Below are 15527 nucleotides of genomic sequence, written 5' to 3' on the forward strand. Positions count from 1 at the left end.
TAGCACTAACTCCAAAAAGTTCTGGGATACTATAAAGTCCATGGAGAATAAGAGCACCTCCTCCCAGCTGCCCACTGCACTGAGGCTAGGAAACACTGTCACCACCAATAAATCTACGATAATCGATCATTTCAATAAGCATTTTCTACAGCTGGCCATGCTTTCCACCTGGCTACCCCTACCCCGGCCAACAGCCCTGCACCCCCCACAGCAACTTGCCCAAGCCTCCCACACTTCTCCTTCACCCAAATCCAGATAGCTGATGTTCTGAAAGAGCTGCAAAATCTGAACCCCTACAAACCAGCTGGGATAGACAATCTGGATCCTCTCCCTAAAATGATCTGCTGCCATCGTTGCAACCCCTATTCCTAGCCTGTTCAACCTCTCTTTCGAATCGTCTGAGATCCCTAAAGATTGGAAAGCTGCCGCTGTCATCCCACGCTTCAAAGGGGAAGACACTTAGACCCAAACTGTTACAGACCTATATCTATACTACCCTGCCTTTCTAAAGTCTTCGAAAGCCAAGTTAACAAACAGATCACCAACCATTTCAAATCTCACTGTACCTTCTACGCTATGCAATCAGATTTCTAAGCTGGTCATGGCTGTACCTCAGCCACGCTCAAGGCCCTAAACGATATCATAACCGCCATCAATAAAAGACAGTACTGTGCAGCCGTCTTCATCGACCTGGCCAAGGCGTTCGACTCTGTCAATCATCGCATTCTTATCGGCATACACAACAGCTTTGGTTTCTCAAATGTCTGCCTCACCTGGTTTACCAACTACTTCACAGAAAGTGTTAAGCCTTTTGTCCGGACCTCTAGCAGTCTCTATGGGGGTGCCACAGGGTTCAATCTCGGGCCGACTCTTTTCTATTTATGTATCAATGACGTCGCTCTTGCTGCTGGTGATTCTCTGATCCACCTCTATGCAGGCAACACCATCCTGTATACTTCTGGCCCTTCTTTGGACACTGTGTTAACAAACCTCCAGACGCGCTTCAATGCCATACAACACTCCTTCCGTTGCCTCCAACTGCTCTTAAATACAAGTAAAACTAAATGCATGCTCTTCAACCGATCGCTGCCCTCACCCGCCCGTCTAGCATCACTACTTTGGACGGTTCTGACTTAGAATCTATCCCATGTAACTCTATGTTGTTGTTTGTGTCACACTGCTTTGCTTTATCTTGGCCTGGTCACATTTGTAAATGAGAACTTGTTGTGTACTGGCATACCTGGTTAAATAAAAAATACAAAATAAAATCATCCTTGAGATGTTTCTACAACTTGATTGGAGTCCACCTGTGGCAAATTCAATTGATTGGATGGACATTATTTATAAAGGCACACATCTGTCTATATAAGGCCCCACAGTTGACAGTGCATGTCAGAGCAAACACCAAGCCATGAGGTCAAAGGAATTGTCCGTAGAGCTCCGAGACAGGATTGTGTCGAGGCACAGATCTGGGGAAGGGTACCAAAAAATGTTTTGCAGCATTGAAGGTCCGCAACAACACAGTGGCTTCCATCATTCTTAAATTGAAGAAGTTTAGAACCACCAAGACCTTTTCTAGAGCTGGCCGCACAACCAAACTGAGTAATCGGTTGAGAAGGGCCTTGGTCAGGGATGTTACCAAGACCCGATGGTTACTCTGACAGACCTCCAGAGTTTCTCTGGAGATGGGAGAACCTTCCAGAAGGACAACCATCTCTGCAGCTCTCCACCAATCAGGCTTTTATCTTCTTATGGGCAGGTGGGACGGTAGATTTCAGAAAGGCTTTACGTCGAAAGCAAACCATGCGATTATCTGAGGACAGCACCCTGCATACAAACACATGCAAATCATATTTCAACCAGGCAGGTGCGCCACAAAAGTCAGAAATAGCGATATAATTAATGTCTTACCTTTGAAGATATTCTTCTGTTGGCACTCCAAAATGTCCCAGAAACATCACAAATGGTCCTTTTGTTCGATAATGTCCTTCTTTATGTCCCAAAAATGTCAATTAATTTGGAGCGTTTGATTCAGAAATACACCGGTTTCAACTCGCCCAACATGCCTACAAAGTATCTAATAAGTTACCTGTAAACTTGGTCCAAACATTTTAAACAACGTTCCTAATCCAACCTCAGGTACCCTAAAATGTAAATAATCAATCAAATTTAAGACGGAATAAACTGTTTCTAATACCAGATAAAAACAACGTGAAGCGCGCTCCAGTTGACGCATACCAAAACAGTCCACCTGGAGTGACACTTACAATGAATAGGACTACTTCTTAATTTCTCAAAAGAAAAACATCGAACAATTTCTAAAGACTGTTGACATCTAATGGAAGCCATAGGAACTGCAACCAGGTTCCTAATAATAAGGGTATCCCATAGAAAACAATTGGGAAATCCTATGACCTCAATTTTATTCTCACTGGATGGTTTGTCCTCGGGGTTTCGCCTGCCATATCAGTTCTGTTATACTCACAGAAACAGTTTTAGAAACTTGAGTATTTTCTATCCAAATCTATTGATTGATTTTGATTCAATTATATGCATATCCTAGCTTCTGGGCTTGAGTAACAGGCAGTTTACTTGGGGCACGCTTTTCATCTGGAGGTGAAAATACTGCCCCCTACCCAAGAGAGGTTAAGGTAGAGTTGCTAGACGGAAGCCACTCCCCAGTAAAAGGGACATGACAGCCCAGTTGGTTTGACATAAGGCACCTAAAGACTCTCAGACCATGGGAAACAAGATTCTCTGGTCTGATGAGACCAAGAACTATTTGGCCTGAATACCAAGCGTCACATCAGGAGGAAACCTGGCACCATCCCTTCGTGAAGCATGGTGGTGTTAGCATCATGCTGTGGGGATGTTTGTCAGCGGCAGAGACTGGGAGTCTGGGCAGGATCTAGGGAAAGATGAATGGAGCAAAATACAGAGAGAACCTCGATGAAAACATGCTCCAGAGCGCTTAGAACCTCAGACTAGGGTGAAGGTTCACCTTCCAACAGGACAATGACCCTAAGTACACAGCCAAGACATCACAGGAGTGGCTATGAGACAAGTCTCTGAATGTTCTTGAGTATCCCAGCCAAAGCCCAGACTTTAACCCAATCGAACATCTGTGGAGATACCTGAAATTAGTGATGCAGCAACACTCCCCACTCAACCTGACAGAGCTTGAGAGGATCTGCAGAGAAGAATGGGAGAAACTTCCCAAATACACGTGTGCCAAGCTTGTAGAGTCATACCCAAGAAGACTTTAGGCAGTAATCACTGCCAAAGGTGCTTTAACAAAGTACTGAGTAAAGGGTCTGAATACTTGTGATAAATGTGATTTGAGTTTTTATTTTTCATAAATTAGCAAACATTTCAAAAAAACTTTTGCTTTGTCATTATGGGGTATTGTGTGTAGATTGATGAGGAAAAAAATAATTAAATCAATTTGAAATTCAGGCTGTAAGACAACAAAATGTGAAAAAAGTCAAGGGGTCTGAATACTTTCCGGATGCACTGTAGGTATTCACTCCCTTTGGATTTCTTCCCCATTTTGATCCATTACAAAATGGGATTAAAATACAGTGCCTTCAGAAAATGTTCACACTCCTTTACTTTTTTCACATTGTGTTTTCTTACAGCCTGAATTTCAAATTGATTTAATTGTGATTCTTTGTCATTGATCTACACAAAATAATCCATAATGTCAGTGAAAACTGATATTTTTTTGTTGAATGTTTTTTGTATTAATACAAATGTACAGAAAAAAATATAGTAATTGCATAAGTATTCACCCACTTTGTTTAGGCAAACTTAATTTAGTTCAGGACTGGCTTAACAAATCATATACACTACCGTTCAAAAGTTTGGGGTCACTTAGAAATGTCCTTGTTTTTGAAAGAAAAGCACATTTTTTGTCTATTAAATAACATCAAATTGATCAGAAATACTGTGTAGACATTGTTAATGTTGCAAATTACTATTGTAGCTGGAAATGGCAGATTTTTTATGGAATATCTACATAGGCGTGAGGAGGCCAATTCTCAGCAACCATCACTCCTGTGTTCCAATGGCACGTTGTGTTAGCTCATCCAAGTTTATCATTTTAAAAGGCTAATTGATCATTAGAAAACCCTTTGGCAATTATGTTAGCATAGCTGAAATTTGTTGTCCTGATTAAAGAAGCAAAAACACTGGCCTTATTTAGACTAGTTGAGTATCTGGAGTATCAGCATTTGTGGGTTCGATTACAGGCTCAAAATGGCTAGAAACAAAGACTTTCTTCTGAAACTCGTCAGTTTATTCTTCTTCTGAGAAATGAAGGCTATTCCTTGCAAGAAATTGCCAAGAAACTGAAGATCTCGTACAATGCTGTGTACTACTCCCTTCACAGAACCGTGCAAACTGGCTCTAACCAGAATATAAAGAGGAGTGGGAGGCCCGGTGCACAACTGAGGAAGAGGACAAGTACATTAGTGTCTAGTTTGAGAAACAGATGCCTCACAAGTCCTTAACTGGCAGCTTCCAGAGATTTGAGACTGGGATGGAAGTTCACCTTCCAGCAGGACAATGACCCTAAGCATATTGCTAAAGGAACACTCGACTGGTTTAAGGAGAAACATTTAAATGTTTTGGAATGGCCTAGTCAAAGCCCAGACCTCAATCCAATTGAGAATCTGTGGTATAACTTAAAGATTGCTGTACACCAGCGGAACCCATCCAACTTGAAGGAGCTGGAGCAGTTTTGCCTTGAAGAATAGGTAAAAATCGCAGTGGCTAGATGTGCCAAGCTTTTGAGACATACCCCAAGAGACTAGCAGCTGTAATTGTTGCAAAAAGTTGCTCTACAAAGTATTGATTTTGGGGGGGTGAACAGTTATGCACACTCAAGTTTTCCGTTTTTTTTTCTCTCATTTCTTGTTTGTTTCACAATAAAAAATATTTTGCACCTTCAAAGTGGTAGGCATGTTGTGTACATCAAATGATACAAACCCCCCAAAAATCTATTTTAATTCCAGGTTGTACGACAATAAAATAGGAAAAATGCCAAGGGGGGTGAATACTTTCGTAAGCCACTTGTACTGGCCCACCCATACGGAGGAAGGCCCAGCCAATCAGAATACGTTTTTTTCCCACAAATTGGCTTTAATACAGACATAAATATTTCAACATTTTATCAGCAGTCCGGGTGGCTAGTCTTAGATGATCCCACAGGTGAAGAAGGTTGATGTGTAGGTCCTGGGCTGGTGTGGTTACATGTGGTCTGTGGTTGGACATACTGCCAAATTCTCTAAAATGAAGTTGAAGGCGGCTTATGGCAGAGAAAGGAACATGCAACAGCTCTGGTGGACATTCCTGTGTTCAGCATGCCAATTGCACATTCCCTCAAAACTTGAGGCATTCTGTTGTGACAAAACTGCACATTTTAGAGTGGCCTTTTTAATCAGCTTCTTTATATGCCACACCTGTCAGGTGGATGGATCATCTTGGAAAATGAGAAATGCTCACTAACAGGGATCTAAACAAATTTGTGCACAAAATTGGAGATAAATAAGCTTTTTGTGCGAATGTAAGATTGAGGATTTTTTATTTCAGTTCATGAAACATGGGACAAACACTTTACATGTTGTGTTTATATTTTTGTTTAATAGAAGCAACATATGATCACTGGAGACTTTTCTGCTCAACTCCGTTTCTATGTATGTCTGTTGCTAGACATCTACTGTGAAGAACCGGACACTCAAATACAACAACACACTCAATCATATTCCCAGTCTCACCACACTCTTTTCCTTGAGGCTATTTTGATATGTATGACATTTCTCAATTTCTGCCACTAGGGTGGCTGACGATGGCTCACTTGTGAGTGAACACTAACCATCGGCCTACTTCCAGCCAGTGTCAGGGATGGCGATGTGGCCATTGGATAACAAAAATAACTATGTAACGTGTCTGTAGGGCAGCCCATTCACTAAACAGATGAGCCAGGATCATTTCCACGGGCAATGTCTACAGCGCCAAGCCAGCCACAGAGTCGGAGCACTCGGCCGATCCCCCGAGCTAAACATTTTCCTGAGAAATGAGGCGCAGTAATTCCGATTAGTCTCTTCATACATGAGTGTCGGACCGAGAGCTCATTTTGGACAGCTGGCCCTGAAACACATGCAGGGCTACAGCGACATGCACATGCATGCACACATGCACGCATACACTCATGAAATATACGAATATACAGACACACTGACACATCGACACACACACACAGACAGAAGGCAAAAACAGTTGTGTCAAGATAAGTTCACATTCTGCACACATACAGGCTGATTCAAACCCACATTACACACACATACAAACTTTGTCAATATTGCCCTTTCTTTCACTTGCACACATTTTCTTTGTCATTGCTATTGTGCATATCTCTCTCAATTCCCGCCAAATTTCTGTTGTTGTAGTCTGATGTCCTCTCATCCTGCTGGGCACACCACGTCATTTCAACGTGGAAATGTCAGTCATTTTTGGTTGATCAATGAGACATTGATCAATGAGATTTCAACCTTTATCCACCCACTCCAAAAGACATTCAGAAGTTTGTTGAATTCCCAATGTATTATCACTGCACTTTCAACCATTTAAAAGCACAAGAAAGTTAAAATGGGAATACAATGTCAGATATTTGTATTTATACAACAACTTAATGTGTTATCACTCTGCTTCATCTAATAGCAAAGCCAGATGACCTGGATTGTAGTTGAGATTACATTAAAGTACGTACAGTGCCTTCAGAAAGTATTCATAGCCCTTGACTTATTCCACATTTTGTTGTGTTACGGCCTGAATTCAACATGGATTATATTGTTATTTTTTCACACAATACCCCATACAGACAAAGTGGAAAAATGTTCGAAATTTTTTCAAAATTATTGAAAATAAATTAAATACAGAAATATCCCATTTATATAAGTATTCACACCCCTGAGTCAATACTTTGTTGAAACACTATTGGCAGCGTTTATAATTAAAGTGCAGCAGTAAAATAACAATAGCGAGACTATATACAGGGGGGGTACCGATACAGAGTCAATGTGCAGGGGCACCGGATAGTTGAGGTAGTATGTACATGTTGGTAGAGTTATTAAAGTGAATATGCATAGATGACAACAGTGAGTAGTAGTGGTGTAAAGAGGGTGTGATGGGGGGGGGGGGGGGAGTGGCACTGCAAATAGTCTTGGTAGCCATTTGACTTGATCTTCAGGAGTCTTATGGCTTGTGGTAGAAGCTGTTAAGAAGCCTCTTGGACTTAGACTTGGCGCTGGATTGCAGGAAGCTTGGCCCCAGTGAGGTACTGGGCCGGACACACTATCCTCTGTAGTGCCTTGCGTTCAGAGGACGAGCAGTTGCCATACCAGGCAGTGATGCACCCAGTCAGGATGCTCTCGATGGTGCAGCTGTAAAACCTTTTGAGGATCTGAGGACCCGTGCCAAATCTTTTCAGTTTGCTGAGGGGGAATTGGTTTTGTCGTGCCCTCTTCACGACCGTCTTCGTGTCCTTGGACCATGTTAGTTTGTTGGTGATATGGACACCAAGCTCTCAACCTTTGCCACTAGATTGGGGGCGTGCTCGGTCCTCTTTTTCCTGTAGTCAAGAATCATCTCCTTTGTCTTGATCACGTTGAGGGAGAGGTTGTTATCCTGGCACCACAGGGCCAGGTCTCTGACCTCCTCCCTATAGGCTGTCTCGTAGTTGTCGGTGATCAGGCCTACCACTGTTGTGTCATCGGCAAACTTAATGATGGTGTTGGAGTCGTGCCTGGTCGTGCAGTCATGAGTGAACAGGGAGTACAGGAGGGGACTGTGCACGCACCGCTGATGGGCCCCCTTGTTGAGGATCAGCTTGGCAGATGTGTTGTTACCTACCCTTACCACCTGGGAGCAGCCCGTCAAGAAATCCAGGATCCAGTTGCACAGGGAGGTGTTTAGTCCCAGGATCCATAGCTTAGTGATGAGCTTTGAGGGCACTATGGTGTTGAACGCTGAGCTGTAGTCAATGAATAACATTCTCACATAGGTGTTGCTATTGTCCAGGTGGGAAAGGGCAGTGTGGAGTGCAATTGAGATTGCATCATCTGTGGATCAAATTGGAGTGGGTCTAGGATTTCTGGGATAATGGTGTTGTTGTGAGCCATGACCAGCCTTTCAAAGTACTTCATTGCTACTGACGTGAGTGCTACGGGTTGGTAGTCATTTAGGCAGGTTACCTTAGTGTTCTTGGGCATTGGGACTATGGGGGTCTGCTTGAAACATGTTGGTATTACAGATTCAGACAGGGAGAGGTTGATCTTAGTCCTGTATTGACGCGTTGCCTGTTTGATGGTTCGTCGGAGGGCATAGCGGGATTTCTTATAAGCTTCCTGGTTAGAGTAGCTTCCTGTAAGTAATAACTTCACCATGCACAAAATATATTCAATATCAGCTTTTTATTTTATTTTCACCCATCACCAATAGGTGCTCTTGTTTGCAAGGCATTGTAAAACCTCCCTGGTCTTTGTGGTTGAATCTGTTTGAAATTCTCTGCTCGACTGAGGGACCTTACAGATAATTGTATGTTTGAGGTACAGAGATGAGGTAGTCATTCAAAAATCATGTTAAACACTATTATTCCACACAGAGTGAGTCTATGCAACTTATTATGTGACTTGTTAAGCAATGCTTTACTTCTGAACCTATTTAGGCTTGTCATAACAAAGGGGTTGAATACTTATTGAATCAAGACATTTCAGCTTTTCATTTTTAAATATTTCTAAAAACATAATTCCACTTTGACTTTATGGGGTATTGTGTGTGGGACAGTTCACACTGTCGTGTCTTTGGCTATGCCGGATTAAGTGATATGACATGCTATTCTATAAAATCCTTTCTCTGTAATTAATATTACCTGATTGAGCAAATCATGTAAATGTAATTAACTAGAAAGTCGGGGCACCACGAAAGAGTGTTTATAGAGCTGTTATCTTCCAAATAAACTCTGAAAGACCTAGTAATATTTTACATCAATAGCAGTCAATATTAATCGTCACCTTATTTCAGTCTCATCTGAAAGTTGTAAATTCTTGGTTATCTTCACGAATCCTTCGGTAGGTTGGTCATAGATGCTGGCCGTTTTGGTCAACAGAGATCTTCCTGTCCTCGGAAGAATGTCTCTGGTGGTAAATTAGATACGTTGTAGTATCTTCGTTGCGTGTTAGACTGAATACGTCGTCCGTCCTTTCCTAGCCCACGTTTACAGCTGCTGTTGTTAACTCAATGGCTAGGATGTCTCACTTCTTTAGTGAATAAGAGTTCAAAGTTCATACCATTCACAACCAAAGCTCACGCTAAGGTTGGCTTAGTTCTGTAGTTGACATGTTAGTCCCTTTTATCGTATGGACCATCGTCCTATCGTCCTCAGAACAGGTTACATTTTTGTCAAGGGCTTATATAGTGGAGGGAGAGAAGGGTGTGTTTCATAGTTTATAACCCATGTCTCTTCACCTATTGAGCAGGGCTCTAACCTTATGAAAACCCAATTCTCTCATTTGGAAGCTAAAATTACATTTAATCTTATCACAAATAGTTTCATATTCAAACATTTAATTTGTACAACAATTCCATGTGAATCTGATAACTAGAATGTGTAGACTTTCCCAGATACAGTTTATGTCGTCCTGTCATCAGTCATAATGTCTCAGATGACCACCGAATAGACATCATATACATTAAGTACCAACGCATATTTTCAACTGGTTCTATTACCGAAATATGGTTCCTTTCCCCCCACTTGTTTGATGTTCCCAGACTCTCTATGTTTAACAAAGGCTATTCAAGAGTCCTTCAGTGGAGTCAGAGAGAGAGGGAAGGGAGAAAGGTATTTATGGCGGGGGTCATAAACCTTACCCACAGGCCAACGTCATGACAACACACAATACCCCAGATTATATGTATCGGTATAAATCAATCACCCTATACAGTTAATTTCACAATCAATGTCAAAAAGCTCTATCACATAGGCAAGGACAGAAGCCCCAAGAGTGTGTCCTGTGTGCATCCTTTGTGTGTGTTTGTGTGTGTGTGTGGATTAGCATGGTACAATAACAACTACATACATTTCTGTTTCAGGATATAAACCAGAGGCATTTTTTTTAATGGTTATTTTCATCTTGAAGTGTCCGTTAGTGAGCTTAATAACTCATGCTGAATGAGCTACAATACACCTTCAGAGGAGTGGAGGATGACAAAAAGAAATCCAGAGACGCAGTACAGTTAACTGAGAAATCCAGACACCAAGCCTGTGGCCTTGTGGGGTTGGAGGTAAGTCATTCCCACAATAGAGTGCCTTTATTAAGTTAATAACAACTAAATGAGCTCTCTCATGCCCTGTTCCCCGTTCAGTATGCACCGGTGCTATTGTTTGTGTTCTGCCAGGTTTACCTTTCAAACGCGCTGGGGGACATTAAAGCAATGACACTGATGTTTGTTATTGCGCTACGCTGAGCTCATGGTGGTTCTGGATTTAGCCAATCAGTAACACACAAGAGGAGCACACAGACACACACATACTGAAACATGCACACACTCACTCACACTCAAACACACACTTCAACTACAAAAAAACGAACAAAAACATGGATAATCAGAAATGATGCAAGACATGTTACTATTCTGTCTGCTAGTTTCCAAGCTGATCAATCAACCCAGACAAACAATCCAAATAACATGCTAATTACCTTCCATCCATCAGGATCTGGTGTACAAATGAGAATTGTCTGAGGGTGGTGCCAAAGAAGCTAAAATGAGCCTCTGAGAGGATGCGTACTAAGTCTTACTTGTAACATTTAAGAAAGTGACCTTAGCCTTCTTGATGTGGTGTTGACTCAAGCAAGTTGATTAAGACAACTTCACACCAAGCACAGACGTCAGTTCAATGTCTTGTTTTGATTTACATTTGGTTGTTGTCAACCAACAAAGAAAATACACCTTCTCATTGGATTTAGGTAAAAAGTTGGGTTAAAAAAATTACCTTACATTGATTACGTTTTGCAAATCCAATCAGTTTTCCATGCTGATTCAATATCATCACATATCATTTGGTTTTTTATATGACATGTAAACAACGTTGATTAAACCAGTTTTTGCCCAATTTGTTGGGATGGGAAGCACTTTCCATTCAATGTCGCAATCTGTTATTCATAAAAATGACTCCCTCACGGGGTCTGGAGGAAAAGGACACATATTGCAGAGGAAAACAAACATCTATTAAACCAATTCGTTATCTTTTTAATCAGCTGACCTGAGCTGTGTCCCAGGGAACTGCAGAGCTGGGGTTAGTCTAGAACTCTTGCAAGCTATTATTCATCTGTCAAACACAGCAGCACCATTACAGAGGGGACAACACAGACAATGAGGAGAAATGTATTGCTATCAAAGAGCTAAGGAGTGTTACCCATCAAGGGGCTAACTATAGACAACATTAACTTGCTTAGCAAACAAAAGTAGAATACTTGAACATGATACTATTTTTTTGTGTTGCAAGAGTTGTTACAGAATCATACTTCCACAATGAGTAACTAATTAGAGGACCTTTGGTGTTACTGTATGCTTTGCTAGGAAGATTTTTGGAACTAAGATATCCATTTCATTGTGATAGGATGCCACTACACTTCTAGAAAAACGGTTCCAAAAGAGTTATGCAGCTATCCCCATAAGAGAACCCTCTTTGGTTCCAGGTAGAACACTTCTTGGTTCCAGGTAGAACTCTTCTAGGTTCCATGTAGAACCCTCTGTGGAAAGGGTTATACATGGAACCCAAAAGAGTTCTACCTGGAACCAAAAGAGTTCTACCAGAAACCAAAAGGGATTCTTCAAAGGGGTCTCCTATGGGGACAGCCAAATAACCCAGATATTTCTTTGGTTCTAGATAGCACTTTTTTTTACGAGTGTACTTGGCAAAGACCATCCCAAAACCCAATCCTAGTTTCTAAGCCTTACCATTGAACATGCCATGGCAATGAAGGAATAACACTGTAACTCAAACTCCCCTCCTCATCAGATAGAGCAGAATTAGGCCCTGAGGATCAGGATGATCAAGCATCAGCCTGTAGCCCTGGTTGTCTCTTTCTCTCATTTTGCTCTCACCTGCCAACTCATTCGCAATCCCTCTGGTTTCTCCCCATCCTCAAGTTTGCTCGTTTTCGGCTGCTGGCTCACCCTGAAAAGAGAAGAGGAAAAAATTACTCAATATGAATACTTAAAAAAAAAAGTGTTTACAATGACAAGCTGCTTGGATGACACTCAGTTTCGTTGTTTCCTCACTTGGCAATGGCGGCTAGTGGAGGGCATTGATATCGAGGAGAGGGTGCCAAGGTCTTTGTTGAAGTGGGGAGAGTGTAGTACCGCCAAAGCAAGGGCTTAGCAAATGAAAATGTTCTACCAGATAGGCATGGAATCGCAGCGAATCGTATTAGTACACCCCACTCAAGCTATAGACCGACACAGAATACAGGTTAGGCCTATATCGAGAATGGCTGCAGACCATGTTGGCAGACTGAACCGGTTTTCATCAAAATCATGCTCCTGAACTTTGGGGTCAAGTAAGTATTTTTTAACCACCTGCTTTTGGGCTACGTGTGATAATGTGTAGTTGATACAGTACATAAATAATCTGTGAGCAGAATTATTGTTACCTAGCCACAAAATCATTGGTTTGAAAGCAACTTTCTTTCTGGATTCTATTCCACGTCATTTTTCCTTACATTTTCCCTCACTTGGGCCAGCCCCCTAGCAATTTGAGTTCTAGCCAATGAGCTTCAGACCCTCGCCATTTGAGTGACAGCTAGCAAGATGCACAAACAGCAGAACGAGAGAAAGAGCAATGATGTGGTGCACATATCTGCAAAACTGTGATGTGGTATGCAATTTTTGGAGAACACTTTTGGCTCGTGAGCGCTACTTTCAGTACAACTGGCAAAAAGGTATACAAAACTACCGGAGAATTTCTTTAACACTAGAAAAGCCAGGCCTCACCTCCCAAGTGGCGCATTGGTCTAAGGCACTGCATCGCAGTGTTGCAGCGTCACTACAGCCTGGGGTTCGATCGGGTGTTAAGAAGCGCAATTTGGCGGGTCATGTTTCGGAGAATGCATGACTCAACCTTCGCCTCTCCCGAGCCCGTTGGGGAGTTGCAGCGATGTGACAACATCGTAATCATGAAATTGGGGAGAAAATTTATTTGAAATAAATTTGAGCCAATAAGGAGTCATTTTGACTTAAACATTATAACAGTCTAATATATATATTCCACATTTTCTATAAGAATAATTATCATTTGGTTGGGTTTATGAAGGTCTTGGGTAACATCAGAATATGAGAAAAAAATTATAATCTAAGATAACAGTAGCATATCTGTTGTTGCATTCTCACGTGTGGAGCATGGAACAGTGGTTATTCTTGGCTGTACTTGACTTGGACAGGAGCTCACCGGAGCTGAGTAGCGTCACCTCAAATGTTCTACTGCTTTAGCTTCTTCACCTCTTATAGAATATAGTCTCAAAAGTATTGTGGAACTCCTGCACCTAAATATAAACAGTACCGAAACCCAAAAGAAGTACCGGCACCTTTTTCAACCCAAGTCAAGTACTCATTCTTGGAGAAAGTAATCTTCTGAAATAGAGCTCATCTCTTCAATTTTGAATTACTTGGAAATGGTAAGGGTTTTGGAACATCCCAATCTGATCTTTCTGATACTATACTGAACAAAAATGTAAATGCAACATGTAATGTGCTGGTCCCATGTTTCATGAGCTGAAATAAAATATCCCAGAAATTGTCCATATGCACAAAAATCTTACTTCTCTAAAATGTTGTGCACACATTTGTTTACATTCCTTTTAGTGAGCATTTCTCCTTTGCCAAAATACAGTAATCCATCCATCTGAAAGGTGTTCTATATCAAGAATCTGATTGAACAGCATGATCATTACACAGGTCAACTTGTGCTAGGGACAATAAAAGGCCACTCTAAAATGTGCAGTTTTGTCACACAACACAAGGCAACGGATTTCTCAAGTTTTGAGGGAGTGTGCAATTGGAATGCTGACTGTAGGAATGTCCACCAGAGCTGTTGCCAGATCATTTCAAATGAATTTCTCTACCACTTTGTTTTAGAGAATTTGGCAGTACGTTCAACCGGCCTCACAACTGCAGACCATGTGTAACCATGTCAGTTCAGGACCTCCACGTCCGGCTTCTTCACCTGCGGGATATTCTGAGACCAGCCACCTGGTCAGCTGATGAAACTGTGAAGTATTTCCGTCTGTAATAAAACCCTTTTGTGTGGAAAAATTCCATCTGATTGGCTGGGCCTGGCTCCCAAGTGGATGGGCCTGCCTGGCTCCCAAGTGGATGGGCCTATACCTCCCAGGCCCACCCATGGCTGTGCCCCTGCCCAGTCATGTGAAATCCATAGATTATGGCCTAATGAATTTATTTAAATTTACTGATTTCCTTATATGAACTGTAACTCAGTAAAATTATTGAAATTGTTGCATGTTGCTTTTATACAGTATGTTTGTTCTGTATATATACAGAAATCAAAATGTCTTACCTGCATGTGACTCTGTAGGAGGATTTGAAAAAGTAACTTTTTGGCCATCCGGGGAAAAAACGGCATATAACAGAAATTCTGTTTCTGATATCAAAATTCTTACAACATACGTGTGCTAAATAGACTTATTTAGGAAAAGTCAAGGACGGAGGGGGGCATGACTTTAAAAAAATGGCAAAGATATTTTAATTTTTTATTCATATTGAGTCAAAATTATTCACTCGGCTCATAGTGTTAAACAAGTGAACAATATAAGAATCTTATCCACCCACCTGATAAAAATAATTCATACACTATATATACAGAAGTATGTGGACACCCCTTCAAATTAGTGAATTCGGCTATTTCAGCCATGCCCATTGCTGACAGGTGTATAAAATCGAGGACACAGCCATGCAATCTCCATAGACAAACATTGGAAGTAGAATGGCCATACTGAAGAGCTCAGTGACTTTCAACGTGGCACAGTCATAGGATGCAACCTTTCATCAACGGCTCAGCCGCAAAGTGGTAGGCCACACAAGCTCACAGAACGGGACCGCCGAGTGCTGAAGCACGTAACAATCGTCTTTCCTCGGTTGCAACACTCACTACCGAGTTCCAAACTGCCTCTGGAAGCAGCGTCAGCACAATAACTGTTCATTGGGACCTTCATGAAATTAGTTTCCATGGCCAAGCTGCCACACACTAAGATCACCATGTGCAATGCCAAGTGTTGGCTGGAGTAGTGTAAAGCTTGCCGCCATTGGACTCTGGAGCAGTGGAAATGCGTTCTCTGGAGTGATGAATCACGCTTCACCATCTGGCAGGAGAACGCTACCTGCCCCAATGCATAGTGCCAACTGTAAAGTTAGGTGGAGAACGAGAAATGGTCTAGGAGTGTTTTTCGTGGTTC

At 41.7% G+C, this 15527-nt stretch overlaps 1 protein-coding gene across 1 annotated transcript in view; it reads right to left on the bottom strand.

The window, feature by feature from the left end:
* Positions 1-15527, bottom strand: part of LOC106573348 (leucine-rich repeat-containing protein 4C) — a 188847-nt gene that overhangs the window by 51333 nt on the left and 121987 nt on the right. Inside the window, exon 2 of the mRNA XM_014148319.3 lies at positions 12166-12238. The gene's annotated coding sequence lies outside the window, so the exon portion shown is untranslated. The remainder of the gene's footprint in view (positions 1-12165; positions 12239-15527) is intronic.

The sequence above is a fragment of the Salmo salar genome, chromosome 16, assembly GCF_965601325.2.
Source record: "Salmo salar chromosome 16, fSalSal1, whole genome shotgun sequence".
NCBI lineage: Eukaryota > Metazoa > Chordata > Actinopteri > Salmoniformes > Salmonidae > Salmo > Salmo salar.